Below are 10,263 nucleotides of genomic sequence, written 5' to 3'. Positions count from 1 at the left end.
TCGAATCGGACTCGAACTCTGGGGACTTGAGACTCGACTCGGACTCGAACTCTGGTAACGGTGACTCGACTTGGACTCGACTCGGACTCTTCTTTGGTGACTCGGACTTGGACTCGGACTCGAACACTGGGACTCGAGACTCGACTCGGACTCGACAGTTGGTGACTCGACTACAACACTGACACATAAGCAGTCTTTCAATCTATGATCAACGAGAACTTTAAAGACCTTTTAAAAAAGTATGTAGGGCATACTAGCCGCTTTTCCACTGTCGGGCCAGTGCGAGCCAGTGCTAAGAGCGTGCCGGGCGGGGCCAATGGCCTCGAGTCGCAAGCACTAAGGCCAAAAGTAAGCTGCGTTTCCACTATCGAGCCAGTAGCCTCGCTGCGCAAACCTAAAGCCCGCCCTTCACACACCTCATTGGATCAAACGTCACGAAACCCCTCCCCTTTCAGTGGGGAGATTGAAAGTTAGTCAGGTAGGCATACATAGTGTGATTATCGAACGTACTAAATGGAGAGAGCCGAAGCAGCTGTTTGTTTGCTCCTTTCTGTGTTTTCTTGGTGGAAGATGAGGCCGCGAAACCCAGATGCGAAGATGGAAGCTTATGTTAGCTGCAATGCGAAAAAAAGAACAATACAGCGACGTGGAAACCGGATACAGCGAATGCAGAAACGCCTTGTAATGTTGGCGATGTCTGTTCTGATGCAAGAAATGCTCTGCAACAGTTGTTAATACAGCAGCAATATTTGTAATATATTACATTAATAAATCACGTGAAAAGATGCTTTGTTTTTAAGACCTACACACAATTCTTTCGTCTAACTTTGCATCACATAAAACAAAATGTTGCATAGCCTACTATCTACACCCTACTGCAAAAAAATAACGACACCTTTGTACTTCTAGTATAATCTTTTATGCCTTTATTAAGGTACAGATACAGTGTATGTTAACATGTTATCAAGGTGTGTTGGTGAGTTTTTGGGGGGTTTCTTTGGACGATGTAAATCAACTTATACATCAGATCTCATTTTCATAGGATCTTACTTGCAGTTATCCAAATTTAAATAAGAGTATACTCATCAGACATGCGTTTAAATAATGTTTTCATCACATAGTTGTCTGTAACAACAGTTAATGGTGCAACTATTAATATAGGACCTGATTTACACAGGACACAAAAGGTGCCCCATCAGATAACCATTTAAGTAATGTGCCCATCAAAACGGCATAGATTTCCATATCAATATCTGCCTAATGTAAGTGTCTTTTCTGCATGGGCACTGCTTTGTCCATTGTGCGTTTTTATGGCTTTGTACTGCGCCCGCAATTTTTTCAACTTGTCTCAAACTTAACTGGATAAGCTTTGCGAGTTCAGCAATGATGTATTTTATCACGTCTTCGTATCTGCAGACGCCGTCAAACTGGCATTGTACATTGTCCTCGGCCCAAATACTCAGAAGAGCCCTGGTATCTTCCACAGACTAGTACTGACGATTCTCCATTTGAAGTTTTTGAGTTCTTTGCACGACGTAAAAATGCGCATTACCGCAGACACACTTTTACCTGACTGCACGCTTATCGAAACATTGCATAAACTCCGCCTTTCACTTTGACCACGCCTCAAGCCCCAGCTGGCCTGCTTTGGCCCAAGATTTTCGTGGGGCCGAAAAACCGGGGCCATTGGCCCTGAGGAAGCACCGACGAGGCCCCGGAAGTGACAGTGGAAACGCGACTGGCTGTGGCACGCACTAGCACGCCCGCTTTTGGCCCGACAGTGGAAACGCGGCTACTGTGGTCTTGAACAGCATCACTGGTCTGAATTTCTATGGGTAGAGTACACTCAAAACTCTTTAAAATACTCTTCTACTGGTTTCGCCCCATCTCAATGTGTGCTCGGATACCAACCCCCTATGTTCCCGTGGACAGGAGAACCATGCACCTGCAGTTGATGACTGGATTTGTCATAGTGAGAGGGTGTGGGACACTGCTCATGTACATCTGCAAAGAGCTGTCAGGAACCAGTAACGCCTGTAACGCCATGCCAGAAGGGAGCCCTCTCCCGAGTATTGCATGTGTGCCACTCCCTCTGCTTCACAGGTTACTTCCTGCTTGTGAGTTATTTAGCAGGGCCTGGCTAACAGACCATTGCGAAGTACTGCCAGTTCACCTGCCTTACTGAGCATTCTATTATCATCGTCTTGATTATTCTGTGTATGACCTTTGCCTTCCTTGCTCTGTTTTTATGTTTATTGGATTACCCCTTGCTTTGTTCCTGTGTACAAACTTTTGCCTGCCTCACGTTTACTCTAACTGCCTGCCATATTGGACTTGTTTGCTGTGGATTTTTATAAACTGCTGCACATGGATCCTAACTCTGCTTCTGCCTCGTTACAACAATGTTCATTGGCATGGCTGCAGATGGTTCAGAACGCGGTGACTAGACTGTTAACCAGCACCAAAAAATGCAATCATATTTTGCCTGTTTTAGCGTCCCTTTATTGGCTTTCTGTCTTTTGATGCCACCTGTTGTATCCATTAGCGTTCTTATTATTATTCTTCCGCTGTTGAAGTCTATGGCAGCCAATAGAACCGCTTGCGGGAAAGTTGTATAATTTGGCACACTGATAGAGGACAGTCTTAAATGTCACCATAGCCAATTTGGAGTATCTAACTTAAACTCTCTAGCGCCACCACTTGTCCAAAGTTTCACTTTCTTTTTGATAATAACTTTTAACGTAACGTAAGCCACAAAATCAAAATTCTTTTTTTCTCTGAATCCCTGGGTAATGCTGAGTCGAATGAACACCAAAATTAAAAAATCGTAAGGTTTAGTTTTTTTTCTATAATTAATTGTTTGTAAAAAACTACTTTTTCGAACTCGTCCTAGACGGTTTGTCTGATATTCACCTAAATTGGCTCAGATCATCTTCAGACCATGCTGGCAAAAAGTTATGGAATTCAAGTTGATTAGACAAACCGTTCTCGAATAAGGCGCAAATTAATTCTATGAAAAACGTGCAAAAATGGATGTGAGGCCATATCTCTGCAACACTTTGGAGTATTGAGACCAAACTTGGTTTGTGTTATAGCAAGCATGACCTGAGGCTACCTGCAATGTTACGTCACAGTGCCACCTAGTGGTCAGGAGAGCCTGACCAACAAATATCTTGAAATTGATCTTGTTAGATTTGGAGGAGCATGATGAGTTGAACCATATCCAATTTTCCCATTTCAGACATTTTGGGCGTCGGCCATTTAAATTTTTGTTATAAAATGCTATATTTTACGAACGCATTAACGTATCATTACGAAACTTGGTATGTATCTTCATCACCATGCCCTGAGAGTACTCAAAAAGTTTGGTGAGTTATAAGTTATAAGGAATTTTAGAAAAATGCTAATAACTTATGTGAAAAATGGCTTATTGTAATGAAAGTGATCTCAAAATATTCCTTGGGTCAGGCAGAGAACATTGGTACCAATTATGCCATAATTGGCTGAACTTCCTGTTCGCCATTTTGATTATTGTAGAAAACCTACTTTTTTGAACTCCTCCTAGACCGTTAGTCGGATTTTCTCCAAATTTGACTCAGATCATCATCAGACCATGGTGACGAAAAGTTATGGATTTCGTGTCGATATATGAAACCGTTTTCATTTAACGCATCAACGAATTTGCTGAAAAGATGCCAAAGTGCATCTGAAGCTGTATCTCTGCAAAGCTTTGAGATATTTGCACCAAATTTTGTATGTGGCATTGTCACCTCACACTAAACGCACCACATCGATTTGATAACAGCGCCACCTGTTGGTTAAACGTAATAAGCCAGTAAATCATATCAGTAGGCGTTCTACATTATTTTTCTGTCATTTTGACTAAAATCATCTTATAATGGCTTCATTTTACTCATTGTTGCAGTTGGTCTGCTGTTCCTGCCATCCTTAGCTCCTCATTTTCCCTTTTGAGTGCGTAGCCCCGTAATTGCTGCTTGCAGCTATATTTATTATTATATTTTTTTCAATTTGTATTTTATAATTTGTTGCATTGGTTTTGTTCAGTACTTTAGTCAGTGTAATGCTGAATTTAAATGTGCTCTATAAATAAACTTTACTTACTTACTAAAATTTGCAACAGTGGAGAACTCCTCTTCTCTGGCCTGCTGGCTCAATGTTCCCAAAGCAGGTATGGTAAGGGTATATCTATGGGTGGCCAGGGTTGGTTGCAGCATGGACCCTTTCTGTGTCATCTTCGCCTGCATCTGAATATCGTTGCTCAGTACCCTTGTAGCACGGGTGTTATCATTTGCTCACTTGCATGGAGAGGGGCCATAACACACTTCACCACCAGCAGGTGGCATCCTTAATCCTTAATGACATTTAGGGTGAGCCATAGGTAGATTCTTGTGTATTCAGGTGTCAAGAAGAAAATCTTTTGGTTCTAAGGGAATAACCAATTATAATAAGTAAAATGTTCACACATAATTTTAAAAGGAGGGGGTTCTAAATAAAATGGTTGAAAAATTACTGCCAAAGGGAGCAAACATGCTTTTATTCCAGTTAATTAAATACCTGGAAAAACAACCAAAATGGTTTGTCAAATCCATTAAAGGAGGTAAAGAATCAGAAGCATCTTTTAAGAAGAAAAAAACATTATCTGCACATAAAGTGAACCTAATCTATATTGAACTAGTTGTAGCACCACTAGAAGAATGATTCCAAAATTATAGGCAGTGGCTCCAGAGCCAAATTAAATAATAAGGGGCTAAAGCAACATCCTTGCCTTGTCCCACAATAAAGAGGAACATAATCCTATTTGGCCGAATTAGTGAGTACTACAGATTTTAGGTTTGCACCTTCAACATCAAAAGAGCCATTTTGGCCCCTTTTCCAGCAAATAAAATTCACATGGAGCCACAAAATATTTGATCCCCAAATAAAGATAACACAGCATATAGCTAAAGTTTTCATCTCCGTCCATCTCTCCTGGGCCTCCTTCGTCTCCGCTGGTCCCGTCCAGCCCTCCTGGGCCTCCTTCGTCTCCGCTGGTTCCGTCCAGCCCTCCTGAGTCACTGCTAGTCCCGTCCATCTCTCCTGGGCCTCCTTCGTCTCCGCTGGTCCCGTCCAGCCCTCCTGAGTCACTGCTGGTCCCGTCCATCTCTCCTGGGCCTCCTTCATCTCCGCTGGTCCCGTCCAGCCCTCCTGAGTCACTGCTGGTCCCGTCCAGCTCTCCTGGGCCTCCTTCGTCTCCGCTGGTCCCATCCAGCCCTCCTGAGTCTCCGCTGGTTCCGTCCAGCCCTCCTGAGTCTCTGCTGGTTCCATCCAGCTCTCCTGGGCCTTCTTCGTCTCCGCTGGTCCCGTCCAGCCCTCCTGAGTCTCTGCTGGTTCCGTCCAGCCCCCCAGTGTCCGCGCCTACAGAGTGCACTCCATTGTCCGCACCTCCAGAGCTCCCTGTTAAACCCCTAAATTCCTAAATTCATATGCCCATAGCCAACGTGGCCGGGCCGAGTGCTGAGGCAAAGGCCATGGGGGCCGTCAAGCCATGGCTCTATGAACTGTCTGCTCCGCAATGACCCCCTGAACTGTCTGCTCCGCCATTGCCCCCTGAACTGTCTGCTCTGCCATGGCCCCCTGAACTGTCTGCTCTGCCATGGCCCCCTGAGCTCCTTGATCCACCATGGCCCCCTGAACTGTCTGCTCTGCCATGGCCCCCTGAGCTCCCTGATCCGCCATGTCACCCTAAACTCCTTGATCATGTTCCTATTGTCCAACCCCCCCCCCCCCCCCCCCATGGACTGAATGTTTTGGTTTTTCCCATTGTCTCCCCTTGTTTTTCAGTTTGTATTGGTTTCACCCGTTGCCCATATTTGTATTTCCTCTGCTCATTAGCGTCATCTGCTCCACCTGTCTTTGTTAATCATTAGCCCTTTATAAGTCGTTTATAAGTCATTGTCCTGTCTTTAAGTTATGTTGTGGTTGTAATTTTCTGGATTCCTGTTTAGTTTTATTAAATATTTTGTTTGTTTGGTACTCCTGGCTCCTGCATGTTTCCCTATGGCTCCTCAACCCTGGCAACCCGTAACACCTACATCTACCCTAAACCTACCTGGTACTTTATTTTAAACTTTTTGGATTATTTCCTTTATTTTTATTGACAAAAAATGCCTTTCCGATGTGACACAGATTTGAACTCTGGTTGACCTGGTCTAAAAGTACTATTGTATGCACTTTACCATCTACACCACTGGAGCTGATGTTTGACTATCTTCTATCTTTTGTAGTGTTGACTACCCCAATCACATGTTGGTGGACGGAGTTAGTGTAAATAGTCTCTGCCAACAAGGCTGGCTATTTGTACCTAGTGTGACATGACTTATTTTTTTCTCACATCATGCTATGCACACATGGATTTAGGAATTTTCTGCCTTTTTTCTGCAGATCCTCTCTCTAGGGATGTTCAGTGGGTTCAAATGGCTCTGGCTGGGCCACTGAAGGACCTTCACTTGGACATGAACACATTTTGCACTTTTTTTGTTCTACAGTGTTATTAGTAACAAAAGTTTTAAGTTATATTACAGACGAGAGTGTGTTACAGCATACAGTAGCACAAACACCACAGTATTTCCTCCATTTGTCATGAATGTAACACTAAGTCTTACACACACACAAACACTGAATCAAAAATGAAAGAACATGAATGAATCATACAAGCAGAAGAAAAGTTTGCGGTAAGGCAGGAAATGTCTTGTATCTGACTGTGGGGATTTCACAAGTGCACTGACACAAACAAACACAGCTTAAAACCATTTCAGTGTGACCTAATTGTTTGCATTTGGTAATGAAGAATATATATATATATACATATGTATTTAATTTAAGTAAAATTTAAGTATTTTAAGTAAAAGTTGGTAATGAAAATAAGATTAATACAATTTGTGTAAATTGATGAATATGAGTTGACAATAATTTGTGCTGAATTTAAGAGATTATGCTTGGCAATTCGGTATAAATCAGTATACTTGTATTTGTTATATGGCAACATTACATAGTGAAAAAAAAATCTTATCTTTACCATACCATGTTCTTTCTGAACCATTTTCATTTCCATTTTTATGTTATATTGAGACAATAGTCTACTCCACCAAACTACTGTTATAAGCATGAACCCCGTCAGATTGGTCGTGGCGGTGGTGTTGCAACAATATATAGTGATATTTTCAATGTTACTCAGAAAACAGGGTACAGGTTTAATTCATTTGAAGTACTTCTACTTAATGTTACTCTGTCAGATATGCAAAAGAAATCTCTCCTATCTCTTGCTCTGGCTACTGTGTATAGACCTCCAGGGCCATATACAGATTTCCTAAAAGAATTTGCAGATTTCCTCTCAGACCTATTGGTTAATTTTGATAAAGCGTTAATTGCTGGTGATTTTAACATTCATGTTGATAATACAAATGATGCGTTAGGACTTGCGTTTACTGACCTGATAAACTCCTTTGGAGTCAAGCAAAACGTCACCGGACCCACTCATCATTTTAATCATACACTAGATCTAATTATATCGCACGGACTTGATCTTACTGATATAGATATCGTACTTCAAAGTGATGATGTTACCGATCATTTCCTTGTATTGTGCATGCTGCGTATTACTGATATTGAGTATATAGCTCCGCGCTATCGTCTGGGCAGAACTATTGTTCCTGCTACCAAAGATAGATTCACAAATAACCTGCCTGACTTATCTCAGCTGCTCTGTGTACCCATAAATACAAATGAACTAGACAAAATGACTAGTAACATGGCCACTATCTTCTCTAATACATTAGAAGCTGTTCCCCCATCAAGCTAAAAAAGGTTAGAGAAAAACATACTGTGCCATGGTACAACAGTAATACCCATTCTCTAAAAAAAAGAAACTCGTAATCTTGAGCGTAAATGGAGAAAAACTAACTTAGAGGTTTTTAGAATTGCATGGAAAAACAGTATGTCCAGTTATAGACAGGCTTTAAAAGCTGCTAGAGCCGAGTACATCCACCAACTCATAGAAAAAAACCAAAACAATCCAATGTTTTTATTTAGCACAGTGGCTAGATTAACAAATAACCAGACGCCGCCTGACCTAAATATTCCTGTACAGTTTAATAGTAACGACTTTATGAATTTCTTTACTGATAAAATAGACAACATCAGAAATACAATAACAAATATAGATACTACAGCAACTGATACTTCAGCATTATTCATTACACCCAAAGAAAAACTGCAGTGCTTTAAAACTATAGAACAGGAAGAATTAAATAAACTTATCGTCGCATCTAAACCAACAACATGCCTATTAGGTCCTGTACCCACTAAATTACTAAAAGAGTTGTTACCTGTAGCAGAAGTACCGCTTCTTAATATTGTTAACTCATCGCTATCTTTAGGTCATGTCCCAAAACCATTCAAACTAGCGGTTATTAAACCTCTTATTAAGAAACCACAGCTAGACCCTAGTGAATTGGCAAATTACAGACCCATTTCTAATCTTCCATTTATGTCTAAAATTTTGGAAAAAGTTGTGTCTGCTCAATTGTGCTCCTAATAATCTCTTTGAAGAATTTCAGGTTTCAGGCCCCATCATAGCACAGAAACTGCACTTGTAAAAATCACAAATGACTTGCTACTTGCGTCAGATCAAGGCTGCGTCTCATTGCTAGTTTTACTTGATCTTAGTGCTGCATTCAACACTATAGATCATGACATACTCATAGATCGATTACAAAGCTATACAGGTATTCAAGGGCAGGCTTTAAGATGGTTCAGATCATACCTGTCCGATCGCTACCACTTTGTTTATTTAAATGGGGAGTCATTGCAACTATCACCAGTAAATTATGGAGTGCCACAAGGATCTGTCCTAGGTCCTCTGCTATTTTCAATTTACATGTTACCCCTTGGTAATATTATTAGGAAATATGGGATTAGTTTCCATTGTTATGCTGATGATACTCAACTATATATTTCAACAAGACCAGATGAAACTTCTAACTTAGCAAAGTTAACAGAGTGTGTTAAAAATGTGAAAGATTGGATGACCAATAATTTTCTACTATTAAATTCAGATAAGACCGAGATATTACTTATTGGACCAAAAAAACAGTACACAGAATCTCTTAAACTGCAATTTGCAACTAGACAGATGTACTGTTATTTCCTCTACAGTTAAAAATCTGGGTGTTATATTAGACAGCAACCTGTCTTTTGAAAATCATATTTCTCATTGTACAAAAACAGCATTCTTCCATCTTAGAAACATTGCTAAGCTACGGAACATGTTACCTGTCTCTGATGCAGAAAAGTTAGTTCATGCATTCATGACGTCTAGACTGGACTATTGTAATGCACTACTAGGTGGTTGTCCGGCTTCTTCAATAAATAAGTTACAGGTAGTCCAAAATGCAGCTGCTAGAGTCCTTACCAGATCAAGAAAATATGATCATATTACCCCAATTTTACGGTCTCTACACTGGCTACCTATTAGGTTCCGTATCACTTATAAAATATTACTTCTTACCTATAAGGCCCTTAATGGTTTAGCTCCTGCATACATAACTAGTCTTCTACCACGCTACAATCCTTCACGCTCCCTAAGGAGCAAAACTCTGGACTTTTAGTAGTACCTAGGATAGCAAAGTCCACTAAAGGAGGGAGAGCCTTTTCACATTTGGCTCCCAAACTCTGGAATAGCTGATAATGTTCGGGGTTCAGACACACTCTGTATGTTTAAATCTAGATTAAAGACTCATCTCTTTAGCCAAGCATTCACATAATATATCTCATAACGTTGTACTTCAGTTACATCTGATCAAATGCACATCAATATTCTTCAGCTTAGGCAAAACACATCATTTTTGCTTGGTTGGAACAGCAGCTACGCTAATTATTTCTCTATTTGTTTCTCTGTTTCTGCCACGGGATTTCCATCCCGTGGTAACTAGGAATTACACAAGATTCAGCCTGGATTCAGAAGAAGAGATGATGCCAACCCCCCAGAGGACCGCCGATGATGCCAGCCTTGAAACAACATACAGCACTACACAAATTTTCTACAAGTTTGATTGCAACACATAATCATTACTATTAGTGTTCATCATCTGTTTTTGATTACACCATTACTGTTTTTAATATTTATACCATATGTACATCGACTTAACATACAGTAGTCACCACTAATAAGCTACTAAATATATTGTAGTAGCCTACATTTTCTTT

This window comes from Garra rufa, chromosome 18 (assembly GCF_049309525.1).
Source record: "Garra rufa chromosome 18, GarRuf1.0, whole genome shotgun sequence".
In the NCBI taxonomy this organism is placed as follows: Eukaryota; Metazoa; Chordata; class Actinopteri; order Cypriniformes; family Cyprinidae; genus Garra; species Garra rufa.
Note: the sequence above shows the minus strand (reverse complement) of the source record.